This window comes from Halictus rubicundus, chromosome 17 (assembly GCF_050948215.1).
Source record: "Halictus rubicundus isolate RS-2024b chromosome 17, iyHalRubi1_principal, whole genome shotgun sequence".
NCBI classification, from domain to species: domain Eukaryota; kingdom Metazoa; phylum Arthropoda; class Insecta; order Hymenoptera; family Halictidae; genus Halictus; species Halictus rubicundus.
In genome coordinates, this window is record NC_135165.1 from 6,213,913 (window position 1) to 6,234,924 (window position 21,012).

The 21,012-nt window shown below is 44.0% G+C and overlaps 1 protein-coding gene and 1 non-coding gene across 2 annotated transcripts in view; both read left to right on the forward strand.

Annotated features, from left to right (window-relative positions):
• The first annotated feature begins 8,327 nt into the window (after positions 1 to 8,327).
• On the forward strand, positions 8,328 to 8,447 carry LOC143362710 (5S ribosomal RNA). Its single transcript, XR_013083686.1, has one exon. It is a non-coding gene; the product is annotated as a 5S ribosomal RNA (ribosomal RNA).
• An 11,182-nt stretch (positions 8,448 to 19,629) lies between these two features.
• The window catches only part of LOC143362660 (latrophilin Cirl), a 546,952-nt gene continuing 545,569 nt past the window's right edge, over positions 19,630 to 21,012 (forward strand). The window contains exon 1 of the mRNA XM_076803017.1: positions 19,630 to 19,925. The gene's annotated coding sequence lies outside the window, so the exon portion shown is untranslated. The remainder of the gene's footprint in view (positions 19,926 to 21,012) is intronic.

Consider the following 21,012-nt stretch of genomic DNA (forward strand, 5'->3'; position numbering starts at 1 on the left):
TGTATTGAATAAACACTTATACATTACCAAAAATTTGAAACACAATGCAAAAACAACAATTTCGTCCGCACTGTCCCGTGAAAACAAGATCGACACGTACCGTACGACGATCGTAATTCAACTGAGCGGTCCTAAGATAGTATTATTTGAGTGACGGTCTATAATACAGGTAGTCATGGCAACAGTCCCCACTATGGTTATAATACGGTAGATTTCTTACAATGTCCTTAACAAGCGGAGGAGTGGATACTCGTTAGCATCCTCGAAAAAACGAGGGTCCTTTAGAAACATGAAAATTACGGTTCTACGTCACTCTTTTCGTGCATCGTAATGTTCCGGCGTGATATTCTTGCAAGTCCCTGGTCGGCCGGGCATAATGAAATGTTAATATTTGAACGGGCCCTCGGACTGCTCCTGTAAAAACCGTTCTTCGTACGAACAATTAAAGTGTTTGACTGTACAACGGCCGTGGACTGCTCAAAACTGACCGTGGGCCTCGAGCCTGGGCGGTTTCCTTCTCTCTCTCTCTCTCTCTCTCTCTCTCTCTCTTTCTCTCTTCTCTGTCTCCCATCTCCTTTCGCCGCGGCGATTTTCAACGTAACGGAGAACAAAAAGCAATGGTAATAATTTCCTCCGGTGAGTTGTTCCGTTCCGGTTTCGAGGAATCCCACTCCTCCCGATAATCGTCGGGGCAAAACCGGGCACGATAATTCTACGGTTAATTGCTTGTACGTTAATTAAGCTTCGGTTCATATTTGGTGGTGTGGCATTACCGCGAATAACCGCGGCGCGCACGGCATACCGCGCCGTTTCCAGTAGCCGCTAGGATGTGTTCGTACTTTTGTTAATGCCGCGAAAAGCGAGAATCGAGTGATACAAGGCATTCCCAAGATAGCATAATTGCCGGCGCGTACAGAATCTTGTAAGGTATGCCGCGTCGACTCGAATGACAGTGCTCGATCACTGTCAGATCGACGAGTTGCACGCCGGTGGAATACCGGCGGGGCAAGAAGAGCCTCTTTAGAGGACGAGAAAAAGAAGCCCGCAATACCTCCTTCGAGAGAGGAGAGACTAACAGAGCGAAACTCGAAAGTCGACGTTCGAATCGATCATTGCTTACACGTTTTCCCATAGCTAATTACGCGAGTAGTACTACTAATAATAAGCAACGCCGATCCCGGGACCCATTAATCCTTGTCACGAGCTACCTCTCATCGGCTCGCGGAATAGTTCGTTATTTGTATTACGCAACTAGCGTACACTATCCCTTTGTTCCTTTTATTCCCACCGAATCGCTGGACGACCAAGAAAATTACGCTCCCGTACGCTCGACGGCAATAATTACAGTTCGATCAACGAACAAAGGACCTCAATTATTACATTCTCCTCTGTGTCGACTTACGCGGGATTGCAATCTCACAGACTCTTTCACTATCAATGTCACATGTCGACGATTTCATACATTTCTCAAGTTTACAGTTCATACAATTCTCGTTTCTCAATTTTCAATTTTTATCGTTTTAGACGTATAAAGCTATGCCCATATTGAGCAGCCTTTTCTCGCCTACCGTTGCCTTCCTTTTTTACGGAATGAAAGATGAAGAAGACGAAGACAAGTTGCTCGATGTTGCTTCAGTGTGGACATAGTTGAACACGTTCCGTGCCACGTTTTTTCTCGCGGCCTGAATGAAACGTTTAACGTGTAGTATCGATGGTACACGCGGCACGTGTTAATAATAACATCATTCTTTTGTAAAAATCTAATAAAAGAAAGCAACGATTATTTTTCTATTTCACCTTTATGTTATAATCTGTACGTATCCACTTTCGCAAAGGTATATTTCTGTTCAAGAACATCGATTGAATTTATACTGACAATTATCACCGCATCTGGATCAGAGGTGTCTGAAAGCAAATAAAATCATGCATTTCGACCGTCATTCTGTAGAATCTGCAATTGCGCCAAGATAATTCACGGTTCTTATTGGAAAGCGCCGCAAAATGCTGCTCTCCTCTTCGATCGTTAAGCGTCGCAGGGAATCGCAGTCGAAAAATTGATCTGGCTCGCCGGTTAATTATCCTTAATTGGCGAGCGCGCGCGCGCGCGCCTGCACCGATAGAGAAAAATGTGTCGGAATCGTCGGTGGTAACAGGTTGCAAATTGTTTGAAGTCGCGGCCGTTGAGACAGAGGGACGTAAGTGGTCTGAAACGTCCCACGCGGCTGTGAAATGGCAGCGAGTCGGCTGTCGACGAGGGCCGAGGGGGTGTTAGGGGAGACGAGAGAGGGTGCCAGAGAGGATAGAAAGGTAAAGAGGGCCCCGAGGAGGGGGACGGAGGGGGGTCGGCATCGCGTGCTACGAGCCGGTTGTGTAGCCGGCATAAATGATAAAAACGGACAGGAGGAGCGACCGGTTCGCGGCTAAACCTCAATAAGTGTAAAGACCGCATGCAAATGCCAACCAATTATAAAAGGGAGTCCCTGGCCTCTCCGCCCGTGAAATATTATCAATTTTCGTTGCGCGTTATCGCACACCCCCGCGCAACGGCTACGAGCGCAACGCGCTCCGTGCACCGCGATGCATGTCGAATCCTTCGTAAAATACATCGATGCATCGAATCCTACCGCAACAATGCTTTTCCGTGCGCTTCCTCCGGATCTCCGTGTTCCTCGAACCCGAACACGATGGAAACAGGATTCTCGAATTGTCCCACCTACATTCTCACGTACCTTTGCACGATAATTTTTGAGATCTTAGATGAAATGATACTATGAAATTTGGTCCATACAAAAACACGGGTTTGTTGATATTTTATCCTAGCTATTTCTAGCTATTTTTAACCTAGCCAGTTTTTTTTTATTTAAAACAATAGAAAAATATGAAAGTAAAGTCAATGTGTCGCTAAACGTCTCCTAGCAAGAAATTTTTATTTTATTCAGAACAATTGCTGAAGAAAAATTGGTTATTTTACCAATAATTCCAAACTTACATGGTGATGTATCCCCTTTAATCTGGAAATATAAAAATATTAAGTCGCATATAAGCTAGGAGTTCTTATCAATAAAATTCATGTGAAATCACACTCGACATAGAAGTGCAAAGGGACAAGGATTAGATAACTTGGGAAAGTCGTGCGAAAAGATTTCTACGCGTGATATTTCAGTTTTTAATGTTTCCTCTGAGATCATTTCAAATTTTCACCAGGGCAGAAGCTCGCGGCTATCGGCAGTGGATATCCGTCGCCGGGTACGTATGATGTATTAATTATCGCGTAATGTGTCGTAAGTATACAGTAATGAGTGCTCGGCCTCGGTAGGAGGATAGCTTTTAACGACGAGGAAGGATGCAAAGGGCTCGGGACGGGGCAAGGCGGGGTGATAAGAGCCCGGTATACACGTCAAACCGCGATCACTAATAGTACACCTCCGGTTCGAGATAATTATCGGACCGGTCGCGGAGCAGCTCGAGCCGGTGCACGGCCGGCTTCTGTCGCTTGAAGGTGGTCCACGTTCGAGTCAAATCGTCGTAGAGGCGGAGAGAGCAGACCAATTGACGCGCGAGCACAAGGCAGGATCCTTGGAAAAGGTTCGCGACCAAACGTTTTTCGAGTCGACGCGCCTCATTAAATCGAACCCGACCCATTATGCTTCGTGTTGTCGTCAAAGGCGACACCGGGGGAAAACGAACGAGGAAAGATGCATGATACGAGACTACTTGGAGCGTTCCCATCGTCGCATCTCGCCCGCGGAAACGCGAGCAAATTGTCCCTCAAACACCGATCTCGAGCTTATAAAACATCGTCCTCGTTAGGAGCAGCTTTCTATCGCGACCTTTATACGGACGTTATAAAAGGAAGGCTTCAACCTTCGACTTCAAGGCAGTCGAATAATTAGAAGAATTGATTCCTGACACTTCAACATAAATTTGGAAATAATTTTATATTAGGGGTAAGTAATCAATTATTTGCAAAGAGTTTGTTTTGCCTTTAGTTCTGTACCGATCGTTGAAGAGGAAACACGTATTCTTTTACAACTTTCGGTAATTCAGCCTGTGTTCAAATTATTCTAAAAAGTATAATTATTTTTACAACCCTGTAATAAAATGGCGGCGTCCGTACCTTCCGAGAATCATATTCGTCATTGCATACTTTTTCATTTTCATGCGGGATTTAATGCAACGGTAACAACAAAGAAAATTTACGACGTTTATGAAGATGTATTGAAGGTCAACAGGTGTCAATGTTGGTTCAGGAGGTGTGCTGCTGGTGATTATGATCTCTCTGACAGGCCTCGAAGTGGACGACCAGTTGAATTTGATAATGACACCATAAAATCTCTAGAGGAAGCTGATCCAAAATTATTAGGACCTTGAATAAGTTCTCGCTGTTTCTTCAAAAATGGCAGTAGCAGTACCCCGTTCGTGGAATTTCGAATGGTAACACACATGCAAGGCAGTAGTGTATCTAACCTTAAATTTCAGTGTATGGTAGTTCACGTTAGTGTAAACAAAGTAATTTTTTCTTAGTTCTGAAAATGTCTACTTTTGTGCCAAATAAAGTGTATTTGCGGGGAATTTTATTGCACTACTTTATTCAAAAGAAATCTGCAGCTGAAGCACATAGAATTCTTGTTGAGACTTATGGGGACAATGCTTTGTCGGATACGACATGCAGAGACTGGTTTCGACGCTTCAAAAATAATGATTTTGAACTTGAGGATAAAGAACGTTCTGGCGCACCGAAAAAACTTGAAGACGAAAAGTTGGAGGAATTACTCGATCAAGACCGATGTCAGACGCTAGCAGAACTTGGAAAAACATTACAAGTAGATGAGTCAACTGTTTCATAACGTTTAAAAGTTTTAGGAATGATCCAGAAGCAACGACATTGGGTAAAAGCTTTTATTTTGTAAAAGAAACAGCGAGAACTTATTCAAGGTCCTAATAAGTATACAAGAATAATCGAGAAGCCTTGGGTCCACATGGTCAACTATACAAAGGCACCTACACGAAATGGGAAAGGCATATAGGCAAGGAATATGGGTACCGCATCAATTATCTGAGATCATCAAGAAAATTCGTTGATCAATTTGCACTTCATGGCTATCCAGATTTCGTAGAGATCCATTTCTTAGCAGAATGGTTACCGGAGATGAAAAATGGATTCTTTATGATAACATAAAGCGGTCGAAGCAATAGCTTTCTGCAAATCAAACCGCAATATCAACCCCTAAACCTAGCTTATCACTTAGAAAGGTGTTACAGGGCATTTGGTGGGATTGTCGAGGCATAATTCACTTTGAGTTGTTGAAACCTGGAGAAACAGTTACTGCTGAGTTGTATTGTCAGCAATTACAACGTTTGTTTTCGGAACTATTAAAAAAGAGGGCATCTTTAGTCCACAGAAAAGGTGATATACTGCAAATTGACAATGACCGGGCCCCATACAGCGAAACTCACTCAGGAAAAAATGAAAGAATTGCAATGGGAAGTTTTACCGCACCTCCCGTACTCACCGGATAGTGCTCCCTCTGACTATCATCTTTTCAGATCTCTGGAGCATTATTCAAGAAATACAACATTCACTTCTGTAGAAGATGTAAGAAGATACCTTGAGTCATATTTTGCTTCACGAACCCTGAATTTCTATAAGAGGGGGATTGAAAATTTGCAGGAAAGATGGCAAACTGTCCTTGATAATGATGAAGATAATATAATAAATTAAAAAATAAAAACTTGAATTTACTACAATGTTTGCTTCAGATTTCAAAATAATTGATTACTTATGGGCCCTCCTAATATATTTGTTCCATCTTGTAGGTGATTGGAACATCATGCTCGTTTAATCGTACTCGAAAGTGAACTAAAGAAAATTGGCAAGCAATAAATGCATCGAACATTTATTGCAATAAAATAATTGTCCCCTCGTCGATCCCTCGATGGAATTACCAAATTGCTTGCATTGCGTTGTGCTGCCGATTTCCGCAAGAGGGGATGAAAGTTTCGAGCTTATTAGGCGAGAATCCCTCGTTAAATTTGACTTGTCACGTCGCGGTCGATAAAACGCGGCGAGTTTTTCTGGGAGAGCGCATTAAACGCTCCCCGGGTAAACGTTTTCGCCGGGATGCGTGGGCGTTTGCTTCTTATTACCCCGGGAGGGTAATTGCTCGAAGGACTCGCGCTTTTATTACGAAAGTCGCAGGCGGCTATCTTTTTTAAATCAGTTTTTAATTCCCGCGTTTTATCGCGACGCTTAATGTAACTCGCTGCCGCGGATCGTAAACTCACGGACAGTAATTCCCTGGCGGGTACGGTCGCCAGCGCGCGCCCGCGCGCCCGCGCGGACTGAAATCCTCCTCGATAACAATAACGGCAAGAGGAACGAGCCCCGGGCTCTATTCTCGAAATCGAAATACCGAATCTCTCGTCGCTTCTATTTTATTTACGGGCGAACAATCGGGCGACGAAACGTTATTCCTTTCGGCAGTCGGTGTTTATCGCGAGCCCGCGCCACAGTTGGCTCGAGAAGAACCGAGCGATATTCAACCCCTCTTCTCTCCCTCCCCCCTGAAATTCAGGGTGCCTTTCGACTTTCAGCCACGATTTCCCCGGGTTCGTTCATTTTCATATCGGGGAAAACATCTAAATCTCCCGCGAATACCTGCATCCTGCAGTGCCAGCAGCGGCCGTAAAGCCGTCAAGAGCTAGTTACAAACACATAACTCTTTCGCTCCTCTATTTTGCTGCCCCGATCGCGTCTCTCCAGCGCACTGGGCCAAACAGCAATCCCACCTAATAAAAAACCGAAAATCGAATATTCTCAGGATCAGAAACTTCTCGGATTGTCTGTCGTAGTGTGTTCGGTATACATACGAGAGAGTCGAGCTGTCCACGTCGTGAGCAATAATAGACAAAATAAAACTTTCCTGCCTTGATCGCAAGCAATAGAAATCAAAATAATAATTTAGTAATGTCGGTCTGTTCAAGATAATCCATTTTCTTAATTCCATTTAACCTTTCCGGTGTTTCATTACTAGACTGTGGATTTTATGCATTTATAATAAAAATGGGTAGGCCAAAATTAAGACAGTAAAAGCATTTGAAGAATTTAAATATACTATTATATTATTTTCGACCTAATATTAAGGAGGATATTAAATATTAAGTTCACCCCAGATTGTGGCATTTCAGGTAGAAAGTTTTTATTTTGCATAAAGATCCGCAGTCTATTTATTAAGTTCCACCTCCTCATTTTTCTTATAAATACAGAAAATCTAGTAACGAATGAAGACTTTTGGCTAAGGGCTGGTATGTACAAATAATTATTAGCAGAAACATTCATCTGTCTTTCATAAAATGCTTGCCTGGTGCAAGGGTTTGCCCGGTCAGTGCCGAATGAAAGTTTTCTGAAAATTGGGCCGTGCTGAATTAAAATTTTAATTCGATCTTTCGGCTATCAGATCTCCATCCCCCCGCAGGGCGAGAATCGATGACGATGGAATCTCGAAGTGGTCTCTGGTCGAAACGGGAAAGCCGCCGAGATGAAATTAAGAAGTAACTAAGGGAGGGCGAAACAAAGGACACGCGGAGGTGCCACGGGGGTTGAAAAACGGTTCGCTGCTTAGCGCCCCATTCTCGGGCCGTCGGGGTTCAAATGAAAAATTCCCTCCCTGGTACCCGCGTCTTGGAAATCTCCTCCGGACGGAACGAGCCGGAAAGGTCCTTAATGATAAAGTGTCTTTATGGTCGGACCTCTCGCTCCGACTCGGCGGGCTAACTAAATTAAGAGCGGCAGGCTCGCGCGCGAGCGGTAACGCTCTTAAAACGAGGAAACAACCGAGTCTTAACTACGGTGCGCAAACAGCGACAACGGTCGCGATTAAATCTCGGACGACGATAATTCTTCGCCGATGAGTCAGGCGCACGCGCCATACTCTCTGACCCGCTTCGACGTCACCGTGGGACACTATTGTTCCGGTTCGCGACGCGGGGGTGACTTTACGCCGTCATTATCACGGCTGTTACATCGATCGGGGCTACTAGACAGCCAAACCTAGCGGCATTAGACCACGTTCGCAAAAAGCGGCTCGATCTGCACCGGCTTTTATTACATGCTGTCCCAAGGGTTCGACCAGCTTGTCAACAGATGATAAAAAAGCTGTGTATCCTGTGTACGAATACGTTTGTGACCGTTTCGTCGTAAATGAAGAATAATTGAATTTATAAGAGTACATACTCCAAGCATAAATCGGCTTCTTTCTGTAAGTTCAAAGACAGCGCAGCATTGCAGAAGCTTCGACTGAAAATTGGACTTAAAAATTCGTGTTGCAGCCAACGGTCACATCTCGCTGCAAAGAACCGGTTCTCGTCCGATCCCCGAAGTTAAACAGCGTCGAGCGTGGTTAGTACTTGGATAGGTGACTGCCTGGGAATACCACGTGCCGTTGGCCCACACAATTCTTTTGCATTTTAATCGATTACCAACCCCTCGTCTAGCTCGATGAACCAACGACTCTTAACCAGGAATGCAGAATATTCGAAACAGAGAAGAAGACAATTTTCTGTGCCCGCGAAACCCTTGTCACGACCATTTCCTAAGCCGATTTGCAGATATACCATTTCTTGTTACTACATGAAAGTAGATTGGTAATTCCAGCGAGGAAACGAAGACGAGTTCGCGATCCTCTCACGCCCGGTAAAAGTTTCGTTCCGCCTTGGGATTTATTCCGAGGCAATTAACGTGATCGCCGTCGTGTTGAGACAGTACATTGTTTAGTATGGCGCGACACGTGTTCGCAGTTGTTCGTAAATACTACTCGTAGCTGATTCGGTGAGAACACGTACACGTGACACGCGTACCCACCGTTTCCGGCGCTATTTTGCGAAGTAGATTTCCCTGTCGATTCGTCTGGCATCGTCTTTGCAATATTTATTTCATCCCCCTCTCTCTCCCTCTCTCTCATGTTCTCCCACGTTAATCGGGTCACCGAAATGTCTCCGAGTCTGCGATATTGTCGAAAGCAGCGAACACGACGTCGAGCAACGAGCTCACCGCTGTCCTTGATGCTTGATCGATCCTTCCTGGCTTTTAATCGGTCGGTACTTTCCTCCAACCTGCTCCCGCATCCAGCGGCGAAGAATGGTTTCGTCGTTTCGCGTTATTCGCCGATTAAATACGCCATTAAATCATTTCCACTCGATTAGGGAACGCGGGAAATTCATTTCGCGACAAGAATGCGCAATTTATGCGATAACGAACGGTTAACGATCAATGCACTCCATTCGGATTCCTTTCCGACGTTGCCTCGATTATTGACACAACGAATGCGATTCTGTTCCGGTTGGCGTTCACGCTGGTAAAGAACGAGTAAAAGTATCGTCTATCGAGTTTCACACGCGTTGTCCCTAAAATTTTTAGAGATGCCTCAAGGGGGCCGGCATGGTTTGAAATCCATATACGTATGCAAGGGTCAAAACCTTTTCAAACTACCGCCTCAATATTGCAATGAGCAGTTTAGAAGTGGTCAATTGTGTTTCCTAAAAGTCCAATCTACGTCTGTATAGAGCCCAAAATTGCGAATTTCTACCTCATCGCGGAGTAATTTGTAATATTCGGCAGAAAATTCGAATTCTGAAGCAAGTACGACGTCACAAGATGGCTGCCGCTGAGAGATTCTCTTAATTTCGAGAGATTTAGTGTTCGTATCGAAAAAAGAGGCTCTATACAGACGTAGCAAAGACATGTACAAACACGGTGGTATGCATTTTTAATTGATTACTTACTTATTTAAGACGTAAAATGTCTAGAAAAAAAGGCACAGCGTAACATAGCGTGACAGTCAAGGCCAAATGCCGGCCCCCTTAAACGTTGAACACAAATACAACGAGTGCAATGACCGAGAACCTACTGTATTCGCAATTATCATACAGTACAGAAGCGGAGGTTAGTGTACGGAAATTTTGTTAGGGTCACGAGACACCCGACTACAAACCAGTTAAGGGTTAAGTGTCCGGACAGGTGGGCCTATGCAGCAAAAGATGAAAGATGAGTTGGAGAAAGCCACCCCTGTAGAAGGGACGAGGAGCGAAGTAGATTCTCTCGGTCAGTGAGTCGGCAGGATGCACGACCTTGCACCGGACACAAATTCAGCCGAGGGCGGATCTGCATAAGGTTCGATCGGCGCAAAGAATGCACGAATGGCACGCGCGGAGGGGCATGCAGTTCGTGCCGGCACTGGCCGCGCGATTTTGCACTGGCACAGAGAGGAGCGGCGATCGTGTCGCGAGCAGAACACACGTAAGTGTCCGGCGGGTCATGCGAGTCTGAGAAGGACGAACGGGAGAATAGTTTGCATGGAACCAAGAGACAGAAGGGCCGGGGGAGGGAGAGGTGTACGAGAGAGAGAGAGAGAGACGAAGACGAGCAGGGGGAGGAAGAAAGGCGAGGAACGCTCGAGGACGCTCAACAAAGGCGCGCTACCCTCGTCAGCTAGTTTAAATCGTACATGAATAAATTCAATTCTATCACGGCCATGCTAATTTCGTACAACAGGCTCCTAGTACCTGTGGAAAGCTATATAACCATCCGTCCGACGACGACATCTACATAACACGTAGCCGGCGAGGCGCTTTCGACCGATCGCGAGGCGCAAACTTCCCTGCCGCCGCTTTCTCGCTGGCGAGTGTTGGTGACTGCGGGCTTCGAAACTCCCGCCGTAAAATTCCCGCATCGCCCAATCTCTCTCGCAAACCCGGCCCAGCCAGCCCTCGAACGTGTCAACCCTGGAAACTTTCCGAATATTAGTTTCCCCGGAAGTTCCCAGCCGTCGACTGCCACCGAACACAGGGAACCAGCGCCCTGCGCTCCATTTTTCTTAGAAATCTACACACTACTAAAAAAGAATCATTCGGTATTCATGTGCCTCGTAGAACACAGCATACTCAACAAGAAAGTCTTGACAAACTTATGTTAAAAACGAAGCGATCTTTTTTAAATGTCAGGGTATACAGTAAAGTCTCGATCTATGCCCAATCCTCTGTGCTGTGACATAGATCGTGTAGGGCTACTACGTTCTATGTGACCGCGCCGAATGTAGGAAAGGACAGCGCGTGTAAACATGGCAGAATTACATGCCGTCCATTAAACCACTAAATACAGTTCAAATCATATCGTGTTCAGTGTCATTTTAATCAGAAAAATGCCACAAATAATTTGGTAGATGTCCCATACAAAAATAATGAAAAATAAAGAAGTTTTGTAACTGGATTAGTAGTGGTTTACACCGGTATACCCGACCCAGTATCGCATCACGCGGCATGTTTACACTTTACACTGGTAGGCGACCGTATGCCACCCAGTGGAGGGGATATGCGAATGACTATGATTGTGTAGCTCCGTTGTGCTTGGATCAAGGCTTTACTGTAATGCATTTAATGGATTCTACTGTTTAGTTGTGGTTGCGTGGGACAATTTTTCAGCAGAAAAAGTTGGAATTTTAAAGCAACGGGTCGTTTAGCAGAAATTATTGCACGGGGTAATCTCGTAACCCGGTTGCACACGAGCAATTCGAATGGTTGATAAGAGCGGTGGCTACGCGATGGAACAGGGAAATTACACATTGAAGCGATTATTAATTGACCCAGTTTCACTTTGTCGTGCAAAACAGACCGGGAACCGTACTAAATGATTGTTCAATGCGTTGAATTGTGTGATTAACGTATATATTAGATATATAATGGATATCAGTATGTCCACTGATCACAGGGGCGTAACAATAGCATGAATTCGTAATTGTTGTTTTACAAAATCCCGATGCAATTGTCTTTTTAAAAATAATGTTCCTGTCGACGATCGTCAATGGTCGCTTTATGCATAAATGATTATTATTCATACGAACGTGTTGATTTTTAATGGCGGTGCCTGTGACGCGCCGTCGGGTGCTTCACAGCGCTGTTCTATTCAATCGAATTGCAACGGAGCATTGATAAAAAGCTTCATTGAGCATTCGATACGTGTAAATAAATTATACTCGTCTTCCTTTTACGCTTCCATCAGCGGGTTGGAAATTGGTGAACGACAGCGGGTTGAATATTTCATTTCGATGTATGGATTTTAGCTTAATAATGCTTTTGGAAAAAATCACTTGGGCGTCCAACCACCCTGCTGGGGTGCTCTAAATAACAACAATTCAATATGGCGGTTCCAGGAGAGCTCCACGCGCTCGAGCGGAAAACCAGTTTTTTTAAATGTCCGGCCTCATTAAATCGTCAATGAATCAAAGGATACGGCACGGCGTGTAATATTAATTGCATGTAAATGCGGACTTAATGTAACGATGGCTTCTTAATTACCGAGGAGATATTTTCTGTCGGCCTCCGGTGACACAAGTCACAGTCTCCGCTTGTCGCTCTGCCTCGAGCGGCCTCCAATGTCCCATGAATGCACGAAAATATTACGATTGAGTCGATTTAAATACAACCAGCCCGAGCGCTTTCAAAGCAAAGTTAATTAGCCGATTTTGCCCGCTCGAAATCGCCCAGTTAAACGCAGCAAGGACGACGCGATATTTTCATATTATTCTAATAATTAAAAAATATTTACGACATAATTGTTGCCTTAGATTACCTTCAAATAGCAAATATAGAGATTGCCCAATTTGGGACTTGGCTGGTAATGAAAGTTTCTTAAATATTCCATTCAAACATTGTCTGTTATTGTAAATTCAAAGATGATTGGTCTCCGGTAATGGGGCTCGCGTTAAAATTTTATGGTCCCCGGGATATCATCGACGCCGCTTTAATGAATCTACTTATTTTGCGAATCATTACACGAGTCATTAACAAGTTTTACTACAACTACATTTCGATGTTTACGTTTATCTTTTTCCAGTCTCGTCGCCTTCAAGGTAAATAGTTATGCTCGGATGTGTTAATAAGAGAAGAAGAAGTTGTATTGGTGCATTTAAATTGGCGCGCTGCATAAACTAATTAATTGAAGTTCTGCACACATACAGATAAATGCGTTCTACCGTATGTGAGCCTAAATTCGTAACGAAAAATAAATAAATATTTTTCATGAAGTTAAGGGTAATATTTCTTGGTGGAAAAAATGTTTTCTACTTTCTAAGAGGTGTAGCAGCGTACTCTGAAAATTTGAAAGAGAGTGCTAGGTGCAGTTCTTTTAATAAAAAATCCTAGGGTATAGATTAGTGTAGAAAACTCCGAGTTCCATGAAATCATAAATAGCATTTTTATAAAAGGAAAATACTTTCTACTATTCAAACTGTGAGACAACATATCAATTCCTAAATATTTTCTTATTTTCAGCGTGAACTGCACTGAAAGTTTCTACTGCCAGTCAAGTCCAACATTTGCCATGATCCTTTCGTGGATGATTTCCGGTTGCGAGGAGTCCTCCGAGAAGGCAAATTCAGGTCGCAAGGCCGAATGGAAAGTGTAGGCGGAGGGTGAAACCGGCGCACTATTGTTCCACCCTCTTTTCCAGGTTTCAGAAGCGTTCGCGGCAAGTGCATTTTGTTGTGTGCTCAGAAATCTGTTATTCAATTTGAAATGGCTTTATCGCGCGTTTGAAACCAACCCCAGATCTCGCATTGATGCCAAACTACATGGACTATGAAATCTCTTCGCCGACGGGCGCACATGCGTGTGTATACTGCATGCGGCGTGTGCTGGCTTCTCTCACCATTTACGTGAACCGCCAACACCGCCGGTGGAATCGAGTGCTCGGAAGTTCAACGGCGATACTTTCAGCGTGCTCGATACACAACTACGGGCTGAGTACGCCAGTGGAAACGAAAGCGATCGCCAACTGAAATGGACCTGTTATGACACGCACCGGCAACATGATTCAACGACCAATCTTTTTTCAATGGCGACTCCCAGAATGCTGCACCCCCTCTTGTTCGTTTGTTCAACAAACACAGGCCAGGATCTTTCATAGAAAGGCTCCATTGATTCCAACAATTCTTCAGATACAGGAAACCAGATGATTCGTAACACTGAGAATATTATGCCATTCATATACTTACTCTATACAAATTGATTACAATTTATTAGAACGTGAAGATCGAGAAATAATATTATGATATTTTAATGTCCAGGATTTAATCTTCGGTGTCCAACATTCATTTCTAGACTTATAGTTTACGGAGATAATTTATTCCAGCTCGTTTGTGTAAACTGAATAACTTAACCCTTTGCCTTCATTATAACGACACAATGGCTCCACTGTAAGAATGGTCATACCATAATTCAAAACAATTTTTGCGCTACTACACTCGTCTGTATTTAATTACTAAATATTTAACTGTGGTACAAAGAGCCTTCCACTGTATTCTATTTCATTTTTAAAATTAATTTCGCAAAAATATTTCTAGGTTAGATAAAATTTCTGAGTTCTATCTGAATCTGCCACCCCTGAATAAATTACTTTTCGCAGATTTTATCGTTTAAAATTATTGGAATTATTATTGGAAGTTTCCATGAGAATTGATTCGTTAAATGTCTTTTTAAACGAGTTCAATCTTGTCATTTTTATAATACAACACATACCAGTCAGTTTTATTATTAAAACTCGGCCAGTCAAACATTAAAATTTGTTAAAAATGAAAAAATATTCTCAATCTTCGATGATTGATTTTCTTAAAGATTGTGCACATATCCGTACGACAATAATGTCCGTATTAAAAGAGGCATCGTGGAAAATGTTTCATAGCTGGAAGCCTGATCGGAGGAAAGAAATAAATAATTGTCGTGGAATGAGAATTAAGGTCTCAATCGTGTCAGAGACTCGATTTTCCCGCTGCCCGATAGCCGTCCGCGAATGGAAAATTATGGAACAAAAGGGCATTGTTAAATTAATTCACTCGGTTTTATCGATCGAACTGAAGGCAGCCAGTCAGACTATAACAAGGTGCCGGGGCACGGTCGAGGCGACTGCGAAGAATAATAGCAGTTTTGTCTTTAAAACGGACGCTTAAATTCGATACCTTAGATCACCGTCTGCCAATTAGAGCGGGAGCAAGGTCGAGACAGCGCTGTGAATTCCTTGTTCGCTGTCCGAGCGCGTGCTACTGAACTATGGTAATACGATGAGAAGGAAAACGGGTCTCGGTGTACCTGCTGTTCTTCAATTAAATTGAGCCACCTGAGATGTAAACCCTTAATGTGCCCGCCGCGAGCTTTGATCTGTCCACGGTCTGCGTTTCTCGACCTTTGAATCGTTTATACTCGCCTGCTTCTTCACTGGAAAGTTATAGGAGAAAACGGACCGGGGACCCGTTCAAACACAATAGAAGAACTCCTCTCTAATTATTCTGTAAATCGAGCAATTACTCAATCGCGCAAACAAACATTCTGTCCCGTTATTCCCTCTTTTTTAAATATTTTATCGAATTTCTTTGTCACACTGTTCCACTCAGCACACAATACATTTAGAGAATAAAGACGCGAATAATACACCTTTTCATTCGGTTAAACGTTATTTTGAAATGAGCGCTAATCAATTTGCGTACGATAATGATTCTTCTCTAGATTGTTTCATTATTTGCAGGTCTAATAAAATAATTAGTTATTTTATTACTGCTTAGTTTTTATTTGTACAAATTTTCACTTTAACAGTACGTAGTCTAAGCTTAAAATTCTATTTTTGGTTAAGTGTATGTACATATATTTGTACTAATAAAGTCACAGATAGTAGCAACCTTTTACGTCAAATTATTTGTTATCCATTCAAGTAAGAAAATTACTTTCTTCGAGCTATTTCTAAAGTAAAAATAGAAATTAATTGGAGTAATTCAGAGTTTGAAATTATTATTTTCTATGTTATTACTAGACTGCGGAGTTTATGTATTTATGACAAAAATGGGTAGGCGTATTTTAAAACAGTAAAAACATTAGAAAAATTTTAAAATGCTGTTACAGTATTTGCAACCTATCTGTTGCAATTCAGGTAGAAAATTTTTATTTTGCATAAAGATCCGCAGTCTAGTTATTACAAATAAAATGTAAAGAGGTGATACTGTCAGCAAAAATAAGCCACCGATTCATTCGAAAACGATTTCAAAAGTTCTTGAAACACACGAGCTTTTGAATAGGTGCTGCCAACGTGTCTGTGCATGGCCGACCGTTATCACTTCTCGCGTACACGAACGCGCGCGCGTTCGACGCATTTTGAAAATCGATTTCCTCGAAAATAAAGCAGAGCAAATTTGATTCTGTGCTTTCACGTAACACTTTGTACACAGCAGAGAAACTCTGTGACAATATCATTAGTTTATACCATCGAAATATCGCGAACGGTGAACTAATTCGGAAAAAAAAAATAATAGTGATATGAAATTGAATATCAATTAACGTTCTTGCATGAAAACGACGGCTCTGCGTTTGACAAGCCAACAAAACTCGATACAAATATTTGCTGTCGGGTAACAATAAAATGAAATTTTACAGAAGTTCCAATGCATTACGGTCCCGCCAGTATTCCTATAAAAATTTCCCATGGGGCTGCGACAAATCTGGACGCACAGTGAAAGTCCATCAAACAAATCGCATAAAAATACCTTCGAATTCCCCGTAACTAGACCGGACGAAAACATATCGATGCTTGAAAACAGAAAACACAGGAGACAGCTATCGTGAATTTTTGAAATCATCGGAGCAGCTGACATAATTGGCACAAAAAACATTCGCGTTCTCCTATCGAAAAATCTCGGTCTCAGCTATCTAAATATTATTGCACGATCAAATATTTTACTCATTCAAAATACAGGGAATAATTTTCAAATCTGAAAATAAACCACGTCACGTCGGCAATCAATGTGCTAAATTTTTTTCAGCTATGCTTCATTTTATCACTAGAATGTAGGCAAACATTTTATTGTTCTATCACCTGTTTGTAAACAGAAAACTCCTCCGTTGCATATTTTCAGCTTCGATCCAGTGAAATTTGTTGGAATTTACTTCATAAATATAGAACAAAATTAATCAGTTATTCCTTTAGAAGGGAGGATCGTTTGAATCGGCTCTTGACCTGTATATGCATACATTGTGTCTACAGTCAATATACATTGTATGTTGTCCCCGGCATGGGACCCTCGATCCTCAGTTGTTCATATTGTGATTTCGTATTTTATAACAGAGTGTGGTTTTATTATATAACCATATCCCAATAAAATTGAATATTTTTCTAACCCCTTTAACGTTGCACACCTTTTGCTTAGACTTTCAAGAATTTATAGGGGGCGTAATTTAAAGAAATCGTAAAGTCTGCATTGAATCAACAACGAGGAAGTTATAGTTTGTTTTGAATGTATCTCGGAAAAAAACCGCCGTTTTTACCGCATAAAAGAAGAAGAGGGTAACAAAAAGTCGTTGGATGTTTTTCCACTTTGGAAATACGTTTACGTGGCAACAGGACACATATTTACATGCAGACGCGAACACCACGTGCGCTAGAATCGCCAGAAAACAATAACACAACGCACGATCGAACCAATGCGAACGCGTGTTGCGACCGTCACTTTCCGCGCTCACTTTCCAAATTTGTCCTAATCGCCCGGTTCCACGAAAACGAAAGGGGGTGTAGTTCGTGGATGAGGGCCTAGCAGAGGTGCGCACAGTCGAGATTCAGGCGGCAAGGTATAGGTGGGCTCCACTCTGAGGTTCGCAGGTACGTGCACATAGGTATACGCGCACTCGATTGGCGTCGACCGGCGTCCCGGGAGGGGCGCGACGCCAGCCAAGAACGAACGTTGATACTAAACCGTGGGCCGAGCAGCTCCGAACGACAGTTCAACGAGCGTGTGTTCCGAGGCCGGATCACGGTGGTCCAGAGGGCCGATTCGCGTGCAGATTTTCCACGATTGTTTCGACGTGTCCACGTGTCCGCGATCACTCGAGGTCCGCGCGAGCCGTTGACGTTTATCGATCGTCGGTGAGAACGATCCTCGACCGAGAGAGAGAGAGATAGAGAAAGAGAGGGAGAGATGGTGAGAGCGAGCAGATAGATCCGTCCACGTGAACCGTGCGCATCGGTTGTTTACAGTGCTCCATAACACAACAATATCATCGTTCCACACCGTCGATCACGATCCCGAGAGCCCGGTGTGCACGTGAACCGCGACTACGCACCGCTAGAGGATATTCTACGCCAAGTGTCATCTTCCGTTCGTCTTCCGGGATCGATCCGGTGCGTCGATTAGCGGTGCCTCGACAGGCCTTGTCGAGCTATCGAGGATTTGTGGCCTGTAGTATAACAGTCTCCTGCGTGCGCGTGTGTGCGACCGACGTGTATATCCATATCAATATATATATATATATATAATATATATATGTGTGTGTGTTTACATTGAATCAGTGCCCGTTCGAAACATCATGATCCGTCGACGCGAGTGCGATCGAGTACTCTGGAGTGCCGGCAAGGGTGTTTCTAGTGCGAGATCCGGGGTGGCCGTCTGCGTGCGGGTTCCGAGATGCGTCCTGCGGTGCGTCAGCCACGAGTAACTGCAATCGGAGGCCGGTGTGCCCGCGTATGCGCCTGGTTACTTGGCCACGAGTAACCGTACCGTGCCCGACCGACCGCCGGAGTAATTAATCCGACGTATGTGCGGACAGACCGTCCCCGTTCCACCGCGCAGAGTCAATCACCGGCGTCGGATCTCGTGATTCCGATTCCGGATCCCAATTCCGAGGTCTCCGATCCCGAGCGCGCCCGCAACAGGATCAACGGAGAGGAGGAGAATACACCTGGTCGATCGGAGAAAGTATCCACTGATAAACGCGAGAAACCGTGCGTGCAGCGTGATGTTCGCCGGGCATGGATGTTTCGAGTTGTTCGCTCGTGACCAATTGAGCCCGATCTATCGTTCGTTAACGTCCGCGGCACGTCAACGGTCCCCGTCTAGCGGATAACTTGAGCCGGTGGACCGGAGAGCGCCGATTACCCGGGCCAAAGTTAATTAAAAAAGAAAAAAGAGAAACGCGCGGCACACGAGCAGACACGATATTGGCAGGCTCGACGCGCCGATATCGACGTACCCTTCGCCGCTGACTGACGCGTCTCACGTTGATAAACAGTTTTCGAGCCGGGGTGGACGTCTTTCTCCAAACACGCTCGACTAATCCTCGGCTTCGTGGCTCCCCAACACCGGCCCATGTCACCTGCCTCACCGACGACGATCTCGAGAGTCTCCGGAATAAAAACGATTTTTCCGAGCAGCTCTTGGTCTCGACCGGTACAGGACGCGGTCGAAGGCTCGCCGCGAAGTTAATTAGCCCGGCCGGCTGCCATCGGCGATATTTCAAATCCGTTGTGCCGGACGTGTACTCCCGGATAAAGTAAATGAACGACGCCGATTACTCGAACGGATAATTAATCAGGATTCGAAAGAGGGAGAGAGAAGACATTGATTCCGCTTGACCAATCATCGGGCCGGGCCGAGAGCTGATCACCTTACCGTGTAGAAGCAGCACCGGTCCCGATCCGCGATTCGGTGGAACATCTTAATTAATAATCACGCGAACCCATTGAAATTCGTGCGCCGTTTCGCATATTAAGGAGGGCAATTAAAGCGGAGAAAAAGAGAGAGAGAGGGGGGAGAGGGGATACGGCCGGAGAGAAACCGCCAGAAAACGAACCGTGGCCAGGAGAGAACTCGGCCCGTGTGTCCTCGTCGTCTACTTTTTGCTACGATTCGCGGACACCGAGAAAGCGTCCTTACGCAGCACGCGAGAGGAACCTTAAGCACGCAGACACGCACGCAGCCACGCACCCCTTTCGAGAACGAGAGAGGATCGGGAGAAACGCGCCACCGGGGATTCTCGATTTCTTCGTGGTGTCCTCGGATCGTTTTCCTCGGAGTGTGCCCGCTTTTGGATCGTTTCTTTGACTACTAAGCGGCCGTACCAAGGTGAGCGACTACTTTTCAACCGTGTCTCGAATTCGGCCGCGATTCGATATCGGCTCGAACGATAATCTGGAGTACGCGGTTGTTTTACGATCCTCGAAACGCGGCGAAGAAAGCGCGTGGGACGCGCGATAATTGAATCCTGCCGAGGGGAATAAGATAACGTTTCGACGCGGTCTCTAATAGAACTTGAAGGCTGAGTCGGGCATTCCTTCTGCCTTGAAGTTATCCTCCGCGACGTGAACTTAAAGTCCTGATAGCTTGATCTTGTTTTATGAACGTCGTTAAATAACTTGAGAAGGAATAATTTGTTAGTCTCGTCTGTGATGGCAGAACGTTATTTAGCGTCGTTTGCGATTAGACGAGGAAATCAGCACGTTAACTGCCGGTGGCATTTATGTGTTTTTTGAATACCTGAGAACCTATACATTTTTATGTATTCTACTATATTCTAAGTAGTAGAATTTAACCATTTGTTGTCGCGCGCTCGACACACGGTGAACACAATGCCGGTTACTGTAGGAGCATTTATCGTGACGTTGTAGATTTATGTACTTCGGCTGGAGCAAAATTGTAAAATGATTACATATTGCAAAGGGATAATAATATTAATCAAATTATTAAAGTGACAGTATGGTAATCATATTTGATGTTGCATGTGACGAATAACATTGCCTGTAGGATTGTTTGTTGAACGTATATCTGTAAGTTAATACTTTACAAAACAAGAGAAATTCGGTGCAGCTACACTTTCATATACAGGGTGTCCCGGGGGTTTCCGGTAAAACTACGGGGGCATATTCTACAAGTAGAAGTAAAAAAATATGTTATTTGAAGTTCGGTTAGAAACGCTTTGTTAGAAAGTTATGAACAAGTGTAATTGGATTTCCTAACGGCGGATTTTACTTCGCAGAGTATGAAAAGTCGAACGTGTTTATTTTATTCGTCGATAGGTGCCATGTTTACTATCTTGTAGTTATTCAACATCAGTGTCACTTTTACCACAACACCTGTTAGATCAAGAAATCCTGGTGAAAACGCCAAGAGTGTTTACAAACGAGGAATACTATTTAATAATCCGTCATTAAGA